A 23378-nucleotide genomic window follows, 5' to 3' on the forward strand; every position below is an offset into this window, starting at 1 on the left:
CTTTCCCCACCATGGTTCTCCAGGCAACCTCCTCCCCGCCATTGTGAACCTCATGTGTAATACACAGCACAGTCCGTACTGCGCGCACTGATATTTCCGTTCTACACTGACTTCCCGCACCTCCTCCTCCATAGAGTACACACGTGGCGTCCACTTGCCACGTGATGCCTGCACTTCAGGAGGACATTACCGGGACCTAAAGGAGCCTGATTCACGGGGACGTTATTTTCCTCTCTTTCTTGATTCCACTCCCCCCCCCCCCCCACCAAAATTTACTGAGATATCATCGACAATTAACGTTGTCAAGTTTTGGGTGGACCATGATAGAACATAAGCACGTACTGCGCAATAATTGCCACAGCGAGGTTGTCATCACCCACCACCTCCCGTGGTTGCCATTTTGTGCGTGTGGGGTTTTGCTGCTGCTGTTTTGGTTTCGTTTGTCATCCTAGCTTTTGAGGAATGGGTGGTCCCTTCTGGAAATATCGGACGTTAAAATGGCATCCCTCCTTCTGTCCTTCCCGTTAAGTCATCAAAGTTGTTGTGACAGCCTAAAAATCTGAATTTCCATCAATGGTGGAGACAATACTTTGAAATATTTATCTCTGTGCTCTTTCCCCCTGCCTTGTATGTGACCTCCTTCTACTCAGAAACATCCATAGTGTTTCAAGGACCAATAGAATCATTCCAGAGCAGCTAAGAAAGGGGTTAGAGGAAGAGAGGGAGGGAAGGATAAAGAGAGAGAGAGAAATCTTAATATTTATTTTTCTGTGTGTGTTACTTTGCTAACAAGGACCAAGACTCCAAGGGAAGGCTTAAAGGAAGTCGGGTAGAGGGAATACACGACCAAAAGAGCCCACTCATGCCATCTCTGAAGCATATTAGGTGGTTGATGGATTCTCTGGGAGGCAGGAGAGCCAGGTCTGGAACCTCCATGGCCGCAGGGACAGCAGCCATTTCCAGTCCTCTGTGGGCACGGACCCCCCCACTGCCACACTGACATCAGCCTCCGATGGCAGGACCTCCACCCGCTGCTGCTAGGAGCGACCAGATCTTGGGGTCTGCAGAGGATCTGATGCCCTTTCTTGCTCTCCTACACATTACAGTCTCTTGCAAATGCACATGATTGGCAGATCCCAGGTCTGCCTGAACTTATGGGTCTGCACTGGAGTTGTAAGGAAGCCTGGGAGAGTGAGTCCCAGCTTCCATCCTGGAGGTGGCACTCAACATGGGGAGTCACCCACATGTAGGACAGGTGGACGGGGGGCTGGGCACAAGGCTGGCATCTACCACACCGAAATAAGAAAGGAGGAGATGGAATAGAGAGAAAGACTCCTTCCCTTGTTTGGGAACAGGCTTCTACTCCTGGGAAAATTCAAGAAGGAGGAGGGTGGAGCATGGACTTTGAAAAAGTTGGGGGCAGAGGATGAATGACTGATCCTAGGGCACCAGGGAGAGGGGACTGCAGGTCATCACGAGGAAACTGGCCCTTGAGGGACCACATGGGACAGCAGTGTGGACAGGGTGGGCCAGGGGCAAACAGAGCACAGGGGCCTTGGTGTCCAGAGGGTGGGCGTGTGGTGGCAAAAGACCCCTCACCAGGACTGGGCCGGAACCCAGCAGTGATGAAATCCACCCCCACTGTATTTCTTCTGTGAATAGATTGTCACTTGAAGGGGCAGCTGGGTGGCTCATTCAATTAAGTGTCTGACTGTTGATCTCAGCTCAGGTCATGATCTCATGGTTCGTGGGATCAAGCCCTGCATCAGGCTCTGCGCTGACAGCACAGAGCCTGCTTGGGATGCTCTCTCCTTCCATCCCTGTCCCTCCCCTGCTTGTGTGTGTGCATTGTCTCTCTCTCTCTCCCTCCCTCTCTCTCAAAATAGATAAACATTAAAAAAAAAAAAAAAAAGACTCACAGGATCCAGAGTGAGAGCATAAGCGTGTGCAAGGAGGAAAGAAAAACAGTTATGGTGGGAAATAGAATATGATATACCCTCGAAGAATCTTCCCACAACCCACTTAATGATTACAGAGGGACAAATAATAAGTTTGTGGTAGAGAAACATGGTTGCAGTTCTCTTAGTCAAGTGGTCCAAAAAATCGTCACTATGATGAGACACAGTGGCATCATGTGCCTCCAGGTAGGAGGCACAGAGACCAGATGTCGTCTCTGTGGTTCTTGACAAAATTGCGTAAGTTAAACCCTCAGGAGGAAACATCAGACACACCCAAAATGAAGGACTTTCTAGGACATACTGACCAGCGCTGTCTATGCAGAAGGATCAAAGATCATGAGAGACCAAACAACACATAAGCACGGAAGATCATGGCAAGTAAATGAAATATGTGATCCTGGGATTGTATCCTGGACCAGAGGAAGGATATTAGTGGGAGATTTTTTAAATGTCTATTTATTTATTTTTGAGAGAGAGGGGGAGAGAGAATCCCAAGCGGGCTATGCATTGTCAGAGCACAGCCCAACGCAGGGCTCGAACTCACGAACTGTGAGATCATGACCTGAGCCCGAATCAAAGAGTCGGGACAGTCAACCGACTGAGCCACTCAGGTGCCCCGGAAATGTTCTGAAATATAAATAAGGCTATAGATGAGTTAGTGTTGCATCGATGTTAATTTCATGATGTTGATTAATGGTTTTTGGTCACGCAGGATTTAGGGAAGCTGAGGGAAAAGTGTGTGGGAATTCTTTACCTGATTTTGGCAACTTTAAGGTAAGTCTGGGTTTATTTCAAAATAAGTGGAAATTAGTAACAGTGTATACGTTGGTCTAGCAGAAGAAGCGGGGAGGAGGCGGGGAGTTAACAAACAGCATTTTCCAAATGTCTACCACAGCAAGAGCCAACGCTGGCTGACTGGTCACAGAGCTCCTTCCCGCGGAGAAGTCCACCTCTGGCTGTGATGACTGACAGCCTGAGGACAGACAGGCTAGAGAAGCAGTACAGCAGAAACCCTTTACTTACCATCTGATGGGAGGACAGAGGGCTACCTGGGATAGGTCAGCCCCCAGGGCTCCTTTCCGTGGCTCCCTCCAGACTGAACCTCAGAGGTGATAGGGCAGCCATCATAATCATCCAAATAGGCATCCTTGAACCCAAAACATTGGTGCCACTGGTGTGCCTCAGTGAGTGTGCCAGTGGGAGAGAATGTCCAGGGAGGGCAGGTGTCTCTGGAGGAAGCCCTGCCTGTGACTGGCACAACCACAACCGTGGGAGGTATACGGATATGTGAGTCCATGGCCTTTCTCCTGGTCACACAAACAGCTCAAAAGTTCTTGCGTACCCGAGGGAGGGACACAATGCTGACACATCAATAGGCTGACAGGACTCTGGGGTCATATGACCAAAAGGCCACTGCTGACAGGAAATCAAAACTGAGGAGAGGCTCTGAGCTTCTGGCCAAGATGTAAGAACAGGCCCCAGATCTGCCCACCCCCCCCCCAAAGAGCTAAGAAACTGGACAAGATACATGAAAGAAGCATTTTCCGATGTTGGACACCAGACAACATAGGACAGGAATCACTGAGAAGAGGAAGAAATGAGGTGAGCTCCACATGTGACATGGGATACCTCTTGGAGAGCTTCCAGATGTCATTGCAGAGAGGGAACTCTCAGGCTGAGCCCAGCGTCTCCCCGAGAGAAGGAGCAGAGCTGGGTCTGGGGCACCTCACTGGCTCCAGGGCACAGAAGGCAGAGCCTGAAGGCACAGTGCTGCAGACGGGGGGGGGGGGGGGGGGGGGGGGGGTGTAGCTTGAAGACTCACAGAGGGTTTCCCTTGAATTCAGCCAAAAACTGACCAGAACACACATGAGTATAGGAAACGAACCAAAGACAGTAACAGAACCCACCCAAAAAGTACAGAGGAAACAAAACCTGTGGTGGATACAGAGGCAGGAATGGTCCATGCTCCCCCAGGCCAGAGTGGAACATGTTCATGGGCAGAGTACTCCAAAAGGGCTGTTGCCTTAAAAAAAAAAAAAAGGGTGGGGGGCGTCTGGGTGGCTCAGTCGTTTAGGCGTCTGACTTCAGCTCAGGTCATGATCTCACGGTTTGTGAATTGGAGCCTCGTGTCGGATTCTGTGTGACAGCTCAGAGCCGCCTGCTTTGGATTCTGTGTCTCCCTCTCTCCCTGCCCCTCCCCTACTCACACTCTGTCTCTCTCCATCTCTCAAAAATGAATACACGTTTAAAAAAAGGGGGGGGGGTGCAGTTATAGCTTTAGATAAAAAGTTGCTTTGGACCTAAGAAAGCTTTGTGGGCAGCAAGCCTCAAAAGTATCAAGCTGCTTCCAAGTAATTTAATGGCATCACAAAGCACAGATCAAACCCAGTTAGAAGAATAAACAAAATGTCTAGCATGCAAAACCAACTACACTTTACAAAGTCTGCACCCAATCCAAAATGATCACTCATGCAAAAAATCTGAAAAGTAGATTCTATAATGGTAAAAATCAAGCAGTAGAAAGAGACCCATAATAACACAGACGATAGAATTAGTAGGAAAAAAAAAACATTAAACAAGTTAACAGTTATTAAACCTATATCCCATATGTTCAAAGAAGTAAAAAAAAGATCATTCATGCTAAGGAGGAACATAGACAATATTTTAAAAGACCCAAATCAAACTGTAGACATGACAGAACTCTGGATAGGACAACAGCAGAGCAGATACTTTTGCAAATGAGAAAATGAATACACTTGAAAACATGGCAAGAGAACCTGCCCAAAATGAAAGACAGAGACTGAGACAAAGGGAAAAGAGCAGGTAAAGGTGAATTGTAAGAGGACACAATGAGTCTAACATACGAGCAACTGGGGTCAGGGAAAGGGAGGAGAGGGGCGGGGAGGGAAAAAATATTTGAAGAAAAAATGGCTGAAAAGTGTTTCAAACCTGCTGAAAAAGACTAAAAATTTCTCAGAGTCCCAAGCATGAGAAACATGAAGACAATTACATGAAGGCACATCATAATCAAACTGGGTAAAGTCAGCAATAAAGAAAAATCTAGGGGCACCTGGGTGGCTCAGTCTGTCTGACTCTTGGTTTCAGCTCAGGTCATGATCTTGCAGTTTGTGAGTTTGAGCCCTGCATCTTTCCCTCTCCCTCTCTCTCTGCCCCACTCCCACCTGCACTGTCTCTGTCTCTCTCAAAATAAATAAATAAACTTAAAAAAAAAGAAAAGAAAAATCTAAAAAGCAGTGAAGAAGAAAGGACACATCCTGCACAGACAAGCAAAACTCGTGGAGACCAGATCTTAATTATTCTCACCATAAAAAAGAAATAATTATGTGATGTGACAAAAGTGTTAAATATCGCTACAATGACAATCATATTACAGTATATAAATGCATCAAATCAATATGTTGTACACCTTAAATCTACACAATGTTACTTTTTTAGTTTTATTTATTTTTGAGAGAGAGAGAGAGAGAGAGAGGGAGGGAGGGAAAGAGGCAAAGAGTGAGAGAGAGACAGGAGACAGAGAGGCAGAAAGAGAAGGAGAGAATCCTAAGCAGACTCCAAACTCAGCACAAAGCCCCACTTGGGCTCAAACTCATGAACTGTGAGATCATGACTTAAGCTGAAACCAAGAGTTGGATGCTCAACTGACTGAACCACCCACACGCCCCTACACAATGATGTATATCAAATACATTGGATTGTGAGTCACTTGTTCTGCGAGTGTTCCACAAGATGAGCAAACATCTCCAATAAATTTTAACTTGATAAATGAGCAATGTCTTGCAATATAAGTCATTCGTGACACCAAATGTCACATGATCACAACTGAGCCAACAGTTCTTGAAATTCGCTCTGATATAGGAGTGCTTTGGATGAGAAGCATGTTTCTGAACTCGTTATGCTCACAAACCAAGGTTTTACTGTATATCTTTTAAAACAGAAAGAAAGAAAGAAAGAAAGAAAGAAAGAAAGAAAGAAAGAAAGAAAGAAAGAAAGAAATGAAAGAAATGAAACGAAAGAAAAGAAACGAAAGAAAAGAAATGAAACGAAATACCCTGGAACCATTAGAACATCTTTGAAATACTAAAAAATGAAAAACAAAACAAAAACTTTATGTAGAAACCCACAACTAGTGAAAACATCTTTCAAAAATGAAGGCAAATAGAAACTTCCAGACGTGGCAAGGTTTTCAAAGCACTCATCCCAGCAGATTCACAGTCCAAACAAAATGTCCTTCCTTCAGGTAGAAGAAAAATGACACCAAATGAAAATGAGCATCTACATAAAGGTGTGGAGAGCATCAGAAATCCATACGTGGGTAAATAGAACAGATTTTTTTTTTCTGGTTTTTAAAAACCCTTTAGAAGATAATTGACAAAATCAAAACAAATGTAATTTCTTACAGGGTTTATAACATACATAGAAGTTAAAGGTCGGACAACAGAGCCCACCTCAGGAAGGTTCTAGAAAACATGAAGTGGTCCAGCGTTACCTCATACCCACATCTTCCAGTCGGGAGAAGACTCTGCACTTGGACTTGAGGAATTAGTTTGAAATATCGGTTTCCTGTGGACCTTTGAAAGTCTGTAGGAAGGTCAACTAATATTTATGAACCTGTTTTTTTTTTTTCCTCCTGCGTTTTGGGGATAGCATTTTTTTTGACACTGCTATTCTATGCGGGTCCACAAACCATACCACATCAGAATTTTCACTTTAGCAAGCTTCTCACGTGACTCAGACATGATGAAGATTGGATGCCAGCCTGGCAATTCTCGCTGACAGAGTTCAGAAGCAGATGCTTTCTACACACCGACACAGTGTTCCTGCTGCCGGAGCCCGGTTCCCTTGGCGAGCACTTTGCAGTCATGGCCAGCATGATTTCGAGACTAGCCGATGACATCAGAGCAGTTTTTAGACTTTGCTAACAGGCCTTGTAGGTGAGAGGGCATCATCTGCAATGCACAGTCAGGTCACCTGGCTCCAGCAGCTAGCTGGAAATTGGCTCTTTAGGGCTGCATTTTTGTTCTTAAAAATTTTTTTTAAGTTTATTTATTTATTTTGAGGCAGAGAGAGAGAGACACAAAAAGAGTGAGCAGGGGGAGGGGCAGAGAGAAAGAGAGAGAGAGAAGCCCCAAGCAGGCTCCCCATCATCAGCGAAGAGCCTGACGCGGGACTCAAACTGCGAGATCAAGACCTGAGGCGAGCTAAGAGTCAGACACTTGGCCGACTGAGCCAGCCGGGCGCCCCCAGGGCTGCAGTTCTATTCGAGATGCTATCTTTTCAGCCCTTGGCTAAGATTCCTCTGCCCCTCCCGTGGGAAGCCAGGTTCCCGCAATTTGGGCTGGGGATCAAGAATCTATTTGTAAAAATTGCCCCCGGTGATTTTTACTATCAAGCAAATTGATGACATGGGATGTGGAAAATCAGTTCCCACAAAACGAGGCACACAGTTCCTTTTCCTGTCACAGGAGAGCTTCCATCAGAATCCACGCTGTGTCCCCTTCCCCCCACTGGGAAGTCCGGGCTCCGCCCTGAGTTCCCCAATCGTGCTGATGCTGCTTTGGGAACCTCACTTTGAAAGCAACTGATTTACGCAGCACTTTATAGAGTGTATAAACCCTGGCCATGCACTCTATCTCATCGGATCCAGGCCACTACGGAATGAATGGTTAAGTTAACTTGGGTTGGATTTCTAGAGGTCTGTGCACACCACCAGGAATACTGGGATAGAGTGGCAATAGCTTAGACCAGCTACTGTTTACCGAGTAAGTCTTTGTTCCTGGCACTATAGTGTCAGAGAGGTTAAGTACCTTGTCCGACACTGGCCAGCTAGAGACAAAGAAGAAACAAGATTTGAACCAAGGTGGCCACGCTGCCTTCCCTATAAATGGCAATAAAATGTATGTTACTCAAGGGGCGCCTGGGTGGCTCAGCTGGTTAAGTGTCAGTTAAGTGTCCACCCCTTGGTTTCCGCTCAGGTCATGATCTCACAGTTCCTGAGTTCGAGCCCGCATGGGGCTCTGCGCTGACAGCGCCAGGCCTGCTTGGGACTGTCTCCCCGGCTCTGCCCCTCCCTGGTTTGTTCTCTCCAAAGTAAATAAGATTAAAAAAAAAAAAAATTATGTTACTCAAAGGACTTGCGAGATAAAGCGTAAATTTCAGAGGCTGGATTAGCCCAACCTCCTTTAGCTGCAGAGAAGAGGCTCACCCTGGCTCCCCTTCTGACAAGTGGCAAAGCTGTGGGCCTGGCCTGGGAAGATGCCAGAAAGCCTGCCCCTCCTCCTTCCCTCTCTCCCTCGGGGTTCGGCTCCCTCTGCCTTGGGGTGACCTGGCCTCTTGGCAGGTATCTTATCTTCTCTCATTTGGGTTCCACTGCTGCTGACTCACCTATGACCTGGGGACATTGTTTCACTGCCGCACTGCAAGCCAGCTCAGTCTCCACACATTTCCCGAACAGGTGCTGGAGGGATGGGGCGCTGAGTCATGCCAGGCTTACATCACCGCTCACGCCCAAGACTCGATTACATCAGCGCTCGCGCCCTAGCACCCCCCCCCCGCCCCCTCGGTTGGCTGCCGTGCGTCACGTGACTTCCCATAGGTCCCAGGAAATCGCGTAATCTTCCTCAAAACAAATCAGCTTCCCAGTCGGTGTGCCCGGTGCTCGTCAGTTAAATGAATCAGCATGACTTTGCAATTAAAGAAATGTTGAGAGATTTCCAGCATATTTCAGCTAGTTCATTCCCGGTACCCCTCAGCCGCTTTCTAGTTGCCGATGCGCCGTGTGCGTTTCCACAGAGCCCGGCGTGGTGCAGGCTCCGGGGCCCTCCCCAGGTGCAGAGTGAGGGACCAGTGTCACAGGCATGACCCCGGACTGAGAGTGCTGCGGCCACATGGGCCATTTCCTCCCATGCACACTGCACCTGACATGTCTCAATGGGTATCAACGCGGTTTAAATAAATACCCAGGATCTGTACCAGGAAATGCACGCACAGCAGTCAGGAGGAGTCCTGCCTGTTCCCGGCCCTAAGCCATCGGTTCTCCGGGGCCAGCGCGCCACATGTGGTTAGAACGAGGACGGCTCAACCACCCCGCAGGTCTGATTCTGTCGGCCTGCATGGGACCCAGAAGCTGCATTTCTACCACATTGGCAGGAGGTGTGGATGCTGCTTGTCCGGGGACTGTGCCCTGAGAAGCAGTGCTCTGGGCAGCGTAGCCTTGGGGGCTGACTACAAGAAGAAAAAGGGTGGTAGCTAGGGTTCCCCAACTCACCAGGAGTTCCGGGCTGGCCATGCTGAGCCTGAAGTGTGTGCAGAGCACAGAGCACAAGCAGATATGTCTGGTAGGTGGGTGAGCTGGGATGCCCTGCGGGCTGGGGCCATTGGCCAATCTGGGGAACAGCCGAGCAGCGGTGTGTGGAAGATTCTCCAAGAACGGTCAGTTCAGAAAAGGACAGAATCCCGAGAGGTGTGTGTCTGTGATGGAGAGAAAGAGACGGGTGGAGAGAACGCGAGTAGCACCCGTCTCTTTCTCCCTCCCGGCTCTCTCTCTCCTTCGCAGACTCACACCTGCCATCTGGCCTCACTACTCGGCCTTAATAGTGTTCACCTGAACTTTGACAGCACTTGCGGGGCCCGCATTTGTTAGGCACCTACTTTTTGCAAGTTCTCGCACTCTGTGAGCCCATGGCCTAGTCTGGCCCTGCGGGTGTCCCTTGTGAAGGTCCTGTAGGTCCTGCGCCAGCCCTGGCATGCTCTCTAGAGGACAGGTGGGGGGAAGACAGTGGGCAGGTGAGGGAGGCAGAGGCCAGGTAGGAGGACAGCGGACAGGTGGGGGGACCGGGGGGAGACTCTGGATGCTGTCCCTGAAGACCACCTTCACCGGCAGTACCTTTGTGAGAATCACCATTTACTGCAAACCTTGAGGCTTTTGTAAGAGCCCGTGAGTGACAGAGACCCGAGGCCTGGGCCAGGGAGGGTGGTTATGAATCATGGAAACAGGCGCCCCCCCCCCCCCCATCCTGGATCAGCTACAAGAGGTCCAGGAGCGGCACGTAAGCCCATGGGGGGGGGGGGGGAGGCGCAGGCGTGTCTGGATTGACCTCACCAGCGCTGCACTGGGCTGGACCCACTGAGCCTGGCTGCCTGGCAGGGCCGCACTGTCTCTAGGGGAGCCGCCTGAGGCCGGGCGGCCAGCTACCGGGTGGCTGTGTGATGCCTCACAGTGCCGCCCCTCCTGCACGCTGAGCCCCAGCTGAGCTGATCCCCACCCCTCCCCCAGGCTGGCCGAGGATCCCAGGTTTGGGAACCACCTCCTGGTATATACAAATGAAAGCTAAGTGCCCATGCAGAATTGCCACATTCCGGGTGCATTTAAAAAAAAAAAATTTTTTTTTAACGTTTATTTATTTTTGAGACAGAGAGAGACATAGCATGAATGGGGGAGGGTCAGAGAGAGAGGGAGACACAGAATCTGGAACAGGCTCCAGGCTCTGAGCAGTCAGCACAGAGCCCGACCTGGGGCTTGAACTCACAGACCGCAAGATCGTGACCTGAGCCGAAGTCCGATGCTTAACCGACTGAGCCACCCAGGCGCCCCTCTGGGTGCATTTTCAACGTTTCCACTTAACAATACTTTTAACAAAGGTAGCAAAAAAAAAAAAAAAAGGCAAGAAGATTATGCCATTTGTGAGATAATGATAAAGTTTACCAAAAAGAGACTAACTCACAGTGGCCGGATCCAGAAAGGAGGCACGCTTCCCAAGGAGAAGGAAAGGTATTTTCTGTGGAGTTTCCCAGGTCATGTATGGACTTCCATGTCGACGCACGTGTCCTTGGGTATCTCTCTCCCAAGGTGACACAGGGCCTGGTACGTGACTGGCTTCGGCCAATAGGATGTTGAGAAGCCCTGTGTGCAGGGACCTGTCCCTGCCCCCCAAGACAGGAAAGGAAGTCTGGGGAGCCCGCAAGGCAGCACAGGCAGCCTGTCCCCCTAAACCTCGCAGGCCCTGCGGCCCCACCCACCCTTCCTCTGACTGCTGCTGCAGCAGGGACCCCAGGCGAGGCTGGCAGGAAAACGTCCTAGGGCCAGTCCTAATCAGTGGCTGGGCAAATCATGAGCCAATTAGATGGTGGTGCACACTAGTCCCTATGTTGTGGGAGTGGGTCTTGCGACGCTCCCTTGGGAGACAAAGTTAAACTGAATTTGGCTCCCTTCCTGAATCCCTGCCCCCATGATACACCCTACTTATGCCCCCCCCCCCCACCTTTGTGAATTCCCATTGGACGAAGGAATACTCCCTCTGAGGAATAAGAACCATGCAGTCAGACTGAGCCCTGCTGGCAGTGCAAATGGAAACCTTTGGGTAATTGGCTGGTCAGAGCTGAAGGAGCCACGGAATCCTGGAGAATGCCAGTGATGAGAGGCAGACACGAGGGGGCAGGTGCCAGCCGGCAGGAAGGAGGGCCAAGAAGAAGAGGGTGGGGGGGGGGGGTCAAGAGCAGGCCTGCATCCTCTGGGACCAGCCAGCTGCCTCTGCGTCTGCTACCAGGCATATTCCGACTGGACGGCTTTGTTCATGGTGACCCAAGTGACTCATCTCTTCCCTGACCCCAACACGACAGGGGGAGGCAACCCGCTACGTTCTAACAAGATATGTGAAGGAATTTTTTTTTTTTTTTTAAGCAGCGTGCCCGAGGGTGTTTCTTGTGGTCCTGTTCGTAGCAGCCAAAAAATTGGAACGGCCTCAACTGCCCAACCAGACGTGCCTGCGGAGGGGCGATTCATAGGGTGCCTGCCAGCCCCTGATGGATACTGAACTTGAACTCTCTGCTAGCACGTGGAAATGGACACACACGCACGTCGCAAGTAGGGGGGAGAGCAGAGGGCTGCATAAGTAGTCAACGTTCTAAGTATTTCTAAGTCTTCTTGTAAAAGCTTGGGAATAAAAGTAAACGTCACGTGAAGGACATGGGAGCTGTTTTCCCAGAGTCACGGGGCACTGCTTCCTCTTTCTTTCTTTGGTGTTCAGTGTCCCCCCTTTATCCACGGGGGATGTGTCCCGAGGCCGCGGTCGGCCGCGAGTAACTGAAACCCTGGAGGAGGGGATGGGCGACTGTCCACCAAAGCGAAGTCCCTTCCTTCTCCATCTGTCTCTGAGCTGGTGAGGAAGGGCCTAGCTCCAAGCTCACTCTTGCAGGCAGCCCCCCATGGCCTTTCAAACGACCGATCGACCTAACAAGGTGGGGGTGGGGACAGTCTGCTCTGTCCCACGCAGGATGTGGAGAAGTACATTCCTTGGACACTGTCAGCTGCCTTCCTGGGCTATTGTTCTGAGTGTCATCTTCCGCTAGGAGGAGAGCAGCAGGGGCTGTAACAGGTCGGACCATCCTTGGGGCAGGAGAAGCACAGAGAATAATGGTCCCGGGGATGGGGGGCTGCTGTGAGGATCCCCACCATACACCGTACCTCACTTGGAGGCGTTGTCCCCAACGTTTACTGGTGATAGTCCCCCGACACCACCCTGTGGCCATGGTGCCATTGCTTCCCCATGTTCCAGATGCGGGCGATGGGCACCGTGAGTATGGTACCAGAGCAAGGTGGCGCTCGCCACAGGCATGGCTGGTCTACACGTCCCCGAGACGTCCGCGGGCAGCAGTCATAACAAACACACACCCTGGACGCTTTAGACACGTTATGTAATCAATGTCATGTGTGGTAGGTGGCCCCCGCCTTATGCTTCAGGACCCCGAGGCTCAGTGTAGTTGGATGACTTGCCCAAGGCCCGAGGCAAAGGAGAATTGTGCCAGATGGAACCCCAAAATCTGTGAGCTTCACCATGATAGATATCCTCTCTCGGTGATTCTTCTGGAAGAATAATTGCCCTCCGTGTGACCGGAACGGACGCGTCAGTCCTGGAGGAACCTAACTTGGGAGTTCGGTGCCAGCCCCAACTCTTGGGGGCTTGAGCGGGGGCCCTGAATAGGTGTCCTTCGCAGCTGGTGCGGGCATGTTGGCTCGAGTGTTGGAGAGATTCTTCGGGACATTCGATGAACGTGCCAGCCACGGATGTGGGTGACCAGATTCCTGAAAACGTTCCCCAAAGCAAAGTGTTGCTATTATCGTATGCACACACAGGTCTTTTTCAAACGCAGGACAAACAGCATAACAGGATGTCACGCGCATCGCCCAAAACGCCCAAGATCTGTTGCAGGCCGGCGTCCCCACCAGGCACTGGAGGGGAGGGTGACGGCTCAAGGTCTCGCTTGAGACCTGCTGCCCCTGTTCTAGTCTCACCCAGTGTTTGAAGGCTTCCTCCTGCGCCTTCCCCGCTCGGGAAGGCTACTCCTCCGGAAACGGTACAGCACGCGATGACACAGCTCTCCCTCGCTCGTGGATATCTGGGGTCGGCCACGGGCTCTGTGTGGGAGGCTGGCCCTGTGATGCTGTTCCTGTTTCTGGGTGCTTTCCATGAAGCACCCGAGTGGACAACTACATCACTTGTGGTGTGACAAGCCGCAAGGACAAACAAGAGTGTAACAGAGTAAACACTGATGACACGTAGCAGCTCTTGGGACTGAAGACGCCACAGGCCCGCATTCGCTCTGCTGCTCTACCTGGAGCCCACGAGGCAGCTGCCTCCTGGGCTGGCCACCCTGGGAAGCCAGGTAAGGCTGCCCGGGCAGGGGGGTGCCACACACTCTTTCATAGCCCGTGTCCCTGAAATGAAGGAGACTCCATACCTAGACCCCCAGGGAGCTTCTTTCCTTCCTTCACTCACCTTTCTTCCATATTGGTTCCCATGCCGGCTGCTAGAGCATCACTCAGACAGGGGCCGGGATGGCTCTGATGACAAGATGCTGGGATAACTCTGGTTACGTGCCATGTCTGCGTTACTGACCCACGCAGGCTGCAAAGATAATAACACGTAATAAAATGGTGTTTGTGTTACATCGCTGAGTTTGGGGTGGTTTATGATGTTGCAATGGAACATGGAAACAGTACAGGGCGCCTGGGTGGCTCAGTCGGTTAAGTGTCTGACTCTTGGTTTCGGCTCAGGTCATGATCTCATGATTTGTCAGTTCGAACCCTGCATCGGGCTCTGGGCTGACCGTGCAGAGCCTGCTTGGGATTCTCTCTCTCCTCCTCCTCTCTCTCTGCCCCTCCTCTGCTCCTGCTCTCTCTCTCTCTCTCTCTGTCTCAAAATAAACAAATAAAGTTAAAAAAAAAAAGGAATATTGGAGCAGCTGGATGGCTCAGTCGGTTAGAAATCTGACTCTTGATTTCAGTTCAGGTCATGATCTCACAGTTCGTGAGTGAGTTCGAACCCTGCATCAGGCTCTGTGCTGACAGTGCAGAGCCTGCTTGGGATTCTCCCTCTTTCTCTGCCCCTCCCCCCACTCGTGCTCTCTTTCTGTCTCTCTCTCAAAAAAAAAAAAATAAAAATAGAAATTGAAACACTAATGACAGCATTAAGATATAAAAATTTACTAAAACCATCATATAAGGTAAGAATTTTAAAAAAATACGTTTAAGTTTATTTATTTTTGAGAGAGAGAGAGGAAGAGAGAGCATGCACAAGCATGGGAGGGGCAGAGAGAGACAGGAAGACAGAGGATCTGAAGCGGGCTCTGAGCTGTGGCATAGAGCCCGAGACGGGGCTCAATCCCATGGACCATGAGATCATGACCTGAGCCCAAACTAAGAGTCAGACACTTAACCAACTGAGCCTCCAGGCGCCCCAGAATTATTATCTTGACTTTATAGCATTGGGGTTAAGGAGACTGAGTCATTTTTTTTTTGGTCCCAAACCACACAATGAGAAGCAATGTTAGAATTGGGGCTGGCCTGTCTGATTCCCAAGCACACGTTCCTGGCCAGAACAGGAGACAGAGCCCCCAGTTCTCCCTTTGCATGTCCCCCGAGGCAGTAGGACAGCTGTCTCAGTGGGTGACAATCCCGTCTCCTGATTGTCATAAACACGTGACTGTCAGAGTTGCTCTCAGGGAGCAGCTCCCAGCCACAGCCCTTGCTGACTGCGCTCCTGAACTCTCGGGTCCCTGCCTAGCAGGGAGTTCCTGGGGGTGCCTCTGATCCGGTCATCGACGGCTCCTTCTAGGGGTCTGTTGTGACCCCCCAAGTCCCCTTAAGGAAGCCTTTGTAAGAGGGCCACCGCCATCACCTGGACTTGTCCTGTGCTCACAGGTGGTCAGCATCTCATCAGTGTTTGTTAAGCGGACGTGGTGTCTGCGAACCCAGAGCAGACGCGGAAGCCAGTGGAACTCTTAGTGCTCTCAGAGCTGCGTGATTTCCTGCCCTTATTCCTCCCCGCAGAAGCTGGGCCTTGTGGGGTCTTGTCCTAAGGGAAACCTGGGCGGGAGAGGTCTCATGGAGGTGCCCAGGATGGACGGTCTGCGTAGACTCGCGTTCCAGTTCGAGCCACGGGGTGGGTGTCCTTGACGCAGAGACCTTGACCTCCTGACCCACTTCCTTCTGGACCGAAGCACTGTCTCATCCTCGCCCGAGCACTGGGTGCCTGCTCTGGGCGTCCCTCCCTGGCTGTACCTGGCAGCCACCTCCATCCACTTGCCCTGTGACAGACCCTCAGCTGTCACCTGACGCTCCATCTCCAGGAGGGTCACCGGCTTGCAAGGCTCCGACCTCTTGTGGACTTTTCGGATATATGGCGTTTGCTCTGACCCGGACCCCCCTCTCCAGGGGTGGCTCCTCCCTTGCATATTTCTCTTCCTTCTTTCTTCCTTTTTTTTTGTTCTTTATTTGAGAGAGACAGAGACAGTGCGAGTGGGGGAGGGGCAGAGAGAGAAGGAGAGAGAGAGAATTGCGAGCAGGCTCCACCCCGCCAGCACAGAGCACAAAACAGCACAGCCTTTGAACTCGTGAATCCGTGAGGTCGTGACCTGAGCAGAAACCAAGAGCCAGACATGTAAGTGATTGAGCCACCCGTCCTTTGCCTATTTCTGGGTCTGCCCATCCTGTGGGTGTGTCCGGTGTCCAGATGCGTCAGAATTCGCAAGCTAGCATCCCAGCTGCCTCCCCGAAACCCCTTCAAAGCAGGGGGATTTGAGGGGGGGGGCTTAAAATCTCTAACTAAAATAGAGCACTTAATGTCTTCTTCCACACTGGATTCAGGGACACGTGCCCATCCAGAAATGACATCACATCTTCTGATCCTAAAACAAAGGAAAACCCCTTCCGTAAAGATGCAGAAGTCCACAGTGTTGAAATCTAATCGCGGGATCTTGCACAAAAGAAATCCTATTCGGTCACACCCGTAAATAGCCGGTTACACGGAAAATAACACACTGACGAGAAACCACAGTGGAGCCGAGAGTGGGAGACGATGGGACTCGGGTCAGAGAAACGTGGCTTCGAATCCCAGCTCCCGTGGTTAAGTGACCTTGGGAAGTCACGGGGCGTTTCTGAGCCAGCCTCCTTGAATATGAGATTGAGACCATCAGGTTCGCCTCCAAACGGGTTGATGGGATTAACTGTGACATGTACACAGAGTACCGTGTATGACGGGACTTACAGCTATCACCTGCCGACAGTGAGGCACATGCTGAAGAAATGGGACTGGTTGGGGCGCCTGGGTGGCTCAGTCAGTTGAGCGTCCGACTTTGGCTCAGGTCATGATCTTGCGATGCATGAGTTCGAGCCCCATGTCGGGCTCTGTGCTGACAGCCCTTAGCTCAGAGCCCGCTTCACATCCACTGCCTCCACTCCCTCTGCCCCCCGCCCCTCCTCCTGCCCCTCCTCTCCCCCCCAAAACAATAAATATAAAAAATAAAATAAAAAGAACTCGGGCTCGTTTGGAGGGTGAAGGAGTGAAAGAAAGAGGGAGAAGAGATAGAACTAAAAGTAAGGAGAACAAAGGAAAAAACTCTCTCCTGGAGAAACCTGTCCCAGATCGTCACCCCATCAGTCGCCGTGTGTGCTAAATAACAACTGCTCTGGGTTATAAACTCCGCACATTATGGTGAAACAGACTTGTGGAGCAAGAGCACTGGGGGCCCCAGGATGGATGGGGCACTCGCTCCCCCGGCCTCCCCGTGCACGGGGTTTCTCGCCACCTCGAGCGCTGGCTGTGGGATCCCTCCAGTGCGTCCCCGGGATTAGCTGTTCTTTTTCTGTGTAGCCTCACAGGACGATGTGCAGGCAGATTAATCCTCTTAAAGAACGTATGCTAACTGCAGCAGCTTCTCAGTGTAGCGATTCAAACGTTAACTTTGCCATGCTGCCTTGAAAACAAGCCTTCGCTAGCTTTCGCGTGCACCGTGGAAGTTGTGCTCATACTAAATCTTCAGTCGCTCTCGATACGTTTCGCCCATTAAATAGTTTTGTTCTTATTTTGGATTCCCCTTTTAGCTCTGGAATGTTGGTTATTAAAACCATCAAGCGTGTTGGGCTTGGAAATATATTTCATTAAGTAGAGTTGGTATGCTATGAGTGGGTGATTAACTTCTAATTGAGTTTAAGGGCTGGCTTGACTATTTTTTAAGTGGCTGAAAAGGAGCCCATGGTTTAGAGGCATAACTGGGTTTGCGTACCTTGGGATTCGGAATTGCATGCACTCGGAATATATATATATAAATATATATATACATATTTATATATATATAATGTTTGCTTATGTTTTGATGGAGAGCACAAACAGGGGAGGGGCAGAGAGTGACGGAGACAGAGGATATGAAGCCAGCTCTGTGCTGATAGCAGCCAGCCCAATGCAGGGCTCGAACTCACCAGCTGAAAGATCATGAGCTGAGCCAAAGTCGGATGTTCAACCGACTGAGCCATCCAGGTGCCACAGGAAGCCACTGTTTTTTTAATGTTTATTTATTTTTGAAAGAGAGAGAGAGATAGGAGAGAGCACGAGCAGGGGACGGGCAGAGAGAGGGAGACACAGAATCCAAAGCAGGCTCCAGTCTCCGAGCTGTCAGCCCAGAGCCTGATGTGGTGCTGGAACCCACAAACCGTGAGATCATGATCTGAGCCAAAGTCGGATGTTCAACCGACTGAGCCATCCAGGAGCCCCAGGAAGCCACTTTTAAAGGAGGTGGGGGTCTTGGCTTTTCACTGCCATAAAGGCTACATGCTTTTGGCCAGAGGCTGCTGGTCATTCATTTACCAACTACCCTTCTCCTGAGCCTCCTCTCTTGCTGACTGACCCTGTACCCCGCAAGAGAGAGGTTAAAGGCGCCAGGTGCTGCCAGGGCTTGGGCCCAAGACCATATTTTGACCACTGAGATGTGAGAAGAAATCTGGAGCCTTCTAGAATGAGGAACCTTATAGAAAGGAGGAATGTTTCCTTTCTGCCTTCGGATGCAGCTATACAGCTATACGGGGAAGCGATACCTGGGGCTACATATGCACTGTGACCTCTACAGCACGGCGGGGGGGGGGGGGGTGTCAGTTATAGGGCAGAGCCGGCAGTGGGAGTGGCCGAGGGCAGGGTGGGAGGTGCCGAGGTCCTGGATGATGGCAGGGAGGGAGGGGGGTGGTGAGCCCTGCTCTGTTCCCCGCAGCCCAAATCACCCTAAGGAGCACAACATTCTTTCAGTTACGATGGAGATGCCTCAGAAAAAGCCCCAGGAGGTGCTTGCAAAGGCTCACACTATTTGCCATGAGGAGAATGCAAATTAAAATCAGAATGACATACCATCACGCACCAAGTGAAATGCCTGAAAGTCAAAAGCCTGACAATACCACGTATCGATCAAGATAGGGAGGAACTGGAATGCTCAGACATTTTTGGTGCAGGTGCAAATGGCTTCGATCACTTTGAAAAAAGTGTGGCGGGTTCTTTTTTATTATTATTATTTCATGTTTATTCATTTATTATGAGGGAGGGGGAGGTGCAGAGAGAGAGGGGGGGGAGGAGAGAGAGAATCCCAAGCAGGCTCAGTGCAGAGCCAGACACGGGGCTCGATCTCACAAACCGTGAGATCACGACCTGAGCCGTAATTAGGAGCCGGATACTGAACCGACTGAGCCACCCAGGCGCCCCTTGGTGGGCTTTTATAAAGTCAAATACATATCATACGACCCAGCAATCTCGCTTCTATTATTTACCCAAGAGAAATGAAAACTGACGTCCCCAGAAAAACCCGGGTGGCCGTTTTATTCATAATTGTCCCAAACTGGGACTTGCCCAAATTTTCATCAGCCAGTGAGTGGATGAACACATTGAGGCACAGGCATCCATGCGTCGTATGCAACGTTTAAAAAGGAACAGCTGTTGACTCATGAACTGACATAGGTGAATCCCAAATGCATTAAGCTAGGTGAGAAAAGCCGGGCAGAAAAGGCCACCTACCATGTGATTTCATCCATATGACCATCTCAAAAAGGCAAAACTGGGAGCCATAAAGTAGAAGAGAGAGGTTGCCAGGACTGGGGCAGGGGCCGCAGGGCCAAGAGGGAAGCTTTTGGACAACGACACGGGTCTGTATCTTCACTGATGTCGTGGTGACACAATTGTATACCTTGCCCAAACCCCATAAAATGTGATTTTTTTCTGAAGGTAAAGTAAATCTCAATAAACCAGACTTAAGAAACATCCTTCAGGGGCCCTGGGGTGGCTCCTTCGGTTCAGTGTCAGATTCTTGGTTTCGGCTCAGATCACGACCTCACGGTTCCTGAGTTCAAGCCCTGCGCTGGGCTTGACAGTGTGGAGCCTGCTTGGGATGCTCTCTCTCCCTCTCTGTCTGTCCCTCCCCCACTTGCACAGAGCCTCTCTTCAAAATCAATAAACATTAAGGAAACAAAAAAGAAACATCCTAACATCCTTCAGTGAACCTCTTCTGGGATATCAAGTCATTTTGATTCGAGGAGAGTTCATAAGCAAAATGGATTACCATGGGAATCTGAAACAAGAGCCGCCCGTCACCCAGACCCGGGGAGATGGGAGACAGAGGGCATGTATTTGGGGCTTGTGACCCAGAATGTCCCCTCACAAACTCAGCCTGGCCCAGCTGTTCCTCACCCGGTCTGACCGTTCAGGGCCTCAAGGCACTCCCAGCTCAGACTCCCAGGGGCAGGTGTCCTTCCGCCCACTGGTAAGCCAACCTACAATCAGGAATCCTTGGGCGAAATGTCTCCCCTCCCCGCCATCCTCCAATCAATTGCTGCTCAGGGACCAAGGGAAGTGGGGCTGTTGGGGGGGGGGGGACTATGGACAGTTCCACTTTGGGGGAAATCCGGTTAGCCGCACCCAGGACAAAAAGCTCTCATTCCCTCTCATTGCCTTTGGAATAAAGAAGAAACTCCGGAGCATGACAAAGAGTCCCTTCTTAGCCTTCCAGCCTGGTCTCTTGTCACATCTCCTGACGCCCCGTGTCTGCCAGCCCCATCGCCCACATGGTATAATCAAATGTGATTACCTGGTAGATTCTTCCTTGGCTTTGGTGAGGCGAATGCCTCTCCCTCCCCTTGGTTCCTGCCTTACAGAACTTACCATGTTGGATTCTCCAGGATATCGCTGTAGCGTTCCACCATGGAGAAGCCTTCTCTGAACCTCACCAGGCTCCCCGCCTCTGTATGCAGGGGGAGGGGCAGCCTGGATTCCTCTTGTTTACGGGAGTCAAGGAACCGCTGTGTTTGAAATACTGGTGTGCAAGTTGGGTCATGACGGAGGCTGTTCACAGTGCAGAGTGACCCCCGGGGGTGGGGGGAAAGGAAGGTGAACTCTACACGGTGGGACTGGCCCAGGGGTCAGCGGTTCAAACAGGTACCTGCCTGTGGCAGGCGCTGTGATTGTATTATGATTCCAGATCAATTCCCCACCCACGGTGAGGGGGGAGAGCAGGCCATCCAAAGCGCTGTTGACCACTGGTTTCCAGCTGACTCGTCCCTGCACACAGGCGGACCCCAGGACTGGCCTCACCCATGGAAGAAGTGAGGGCCACCTCTGGCCAGGGCATTTCACTGTCAAGGGGCCGTTCACCTTATTCCCTTTTCCTTTGCCAAGGTCGCTGGCAAGGTATGAGACGGTGCCCGGGTCCCAGGTCCTATCATTCATTTACTCCATGCATTGGCTGTATTGGTAAATTCATTTGCGTGACACTAGTTTGCAGTGAGGACTTATTTCACTGAGTGCCCGGCACTCCCCCTGCTGGGGTGATACTGGTGAACAGCACTGGGTTACCCTAGTCACACGCGTACAGCCAAAGGAGGAGACAAATAATAACCAATTCATTACCAAGTATACTTAGAGGCTAGAAGATTCTCTACTTTCAGCTGAAGGAGGTTTCTAGCACGCGTTTGTACAATTGAATTCCTCAGTGCCACGAAATCCTGTTTCTTGTCCTGACACCTAATCGCAACCGTACGTTTCCCCTTGGTAAAGCCCTTGAACACAAAGCCACACCGCCTGGCCCCTGGCAGGCTGGGTTCTCGAGGGTAATGTCTACACTGCATGGCTGTAGGCCATCCCGGCTTGCATCCCTCTGAGAGGAAGCATGTGGCCTGTGAGCGTTTGGAATTTGCAGCAGGAGAAGGCACTGAGGTGCAATGTGTCCACAGAATTGGCTCGGCCCCGGGGGACAGCTGCAGTTTTGAGGGCCACAACAAGAGTGACAAGTTCATGAACTTGGATCATCAAGTGGTACTGAATGGGCCCTGCCCAGAGGGAGAGGCATGTGCGGATGTCTGCGAGGAGCTGGAAAATGTAGGGAATGAGGGCCTGTCCTAGGAATCCTGGGGACCAATGTCAGCATGCCAACACTTGAGGACATTTATTTTGATCCTTTCTCAGTGAACAGTAATGTTGGAAAGCCCAGCCATTATGAGGCAGCTAAATATGACACCTGACCCTCGACAGAATCTTGAGATGGAAAGAAAAAAACACGGGGCGCCTGGGCGGCTCAGTGGGTTAAGCGTCCGACGTCGGCTCAGGTCATGATCTCGCGGTCTGTGGGTTTGAGCCCTGTGTAGGGCTCTGTGCCGACAGCTTGGTACCTGGAGCCCGCTTTGGATTCTGTGTCGCCCTCTCTCTCCGCCCCTCTCTTGCTCTCTCTCAAAAATAAATAAACATTAAAAATTTTTTTAAAAATTAAAAAAAAAAGAAAGAAACACTGTAAAAAACACTGTAAAAAAGAGAAAGATTCTCAGATCATCAGGCAAAATTGGGATATGGACCTAGATTATATGCAAGTGTTTTACAGTGTAAATTTATGAATTTGGTAACTGTGCTATGGTTATGTAAGATATTGTCAGTGCTTCAGGAGAGACATAATCAAACTATACAGGACTGAGAGACTACAGTGCAGGGAGCTTACTACAAGTGATGCAAAAAATATATGCATATGTATATAGATGCTTTTCAAACATCTATTGAAGCTCCCTGCCTATCAGGCTTTCTGCCTGGTGCAGGCATTCGCTGCTAATGGGGGCCTTTGGCAAAGCTGTAAGATTCAAAGCTTATATACTTTTGAGCAGACGCCCAAATTAAGTTTTCTCCTGAATTTTCTCTCCACCCTTTGTCTACAACAGGAATCCTTGGGTTTTCTTCTTCCAGGAATCTAAGCTCCTTCGTACCATTTTCTCTAGATGTTCATCTCATGGTTTTCTCAGCTTGGAGCAAACAGTAGAGCCTTTCAGGAGGCCTATTTTAGCTACAGGAAAGGATGACCCTTCATTGATACATTCCGTCCAAAGGTGGGAAAAGCAGGAGCTATAAAAAAATGCCACAAAGTGTTTTGGCATCATCCTTACTCTGCACTTACCAGCTACCTGACCTTCAACAAGTTATTCAACCTCCAGAAGATTCGGTTTCCCAGTCTGTACAGTGGGCATCTCCCAGAGGTTCAGAGTGGGGCTTAATTAAGAAGATTAGTGATGTTTGGTACAAAATGTGTGCTGAATAAAGGTAAGTTATTGTGGTGGCTGTTTCCGCCTAAAGACCCAGAAGAAGATGTAATTATAGTTAATATCCTATTTGTATCGTAATTTTGATTGGGGGGAGACATTCATAACCACATTGATGGCAATGGTTTCCATGAATTCGGGGTTCCCTCGTGCTAGTCAGTTTGTTATACCTATGACCTCATTTAACCCCTGGGACATCACTCTCAGGCATGCTCATTAGCCCATTTCAAAGACCAGGACATTGAGGCTTGGCTGCGTTGAAGTATGTAGGGCCTCCCCACTCCACCGGCAGGCAGATGGGGAAACCGAGGCTCAGAGAGGCGAGGCCTCAGACCTGGCTGGCTGTGGGCAGACACCGCAAACCCAGGTTCTCCTTTCCCGGACAGGGACCGCCAGCCCACGACAGAGTCCGGGCATCCGCAGCTGGTCCCTCTGGTCCCTCTGGTCCATCTGGTCCTCCCGCTGCACCCGGGATCAAGGATTTGGACTGCACGGTTAATACTTTTGAGTTTCAAAGGATT

This window comes from Acinonyx jubatus, chromosome A2 (genome assembly GCF_027475565.1).
Source record: "Acinonyx jubatus isolate Ajub_Pintada_27869175 chromosome A2, VMU_Ajub_asm_v1.0, whole genome shotgun sequence".
NCBI classification, from domain to species: Eukaryota; Metazoa; Chordata; class Mammalia; order Carnivora; family Felidae; genus Acinonyx; species Acinonyx jubatus.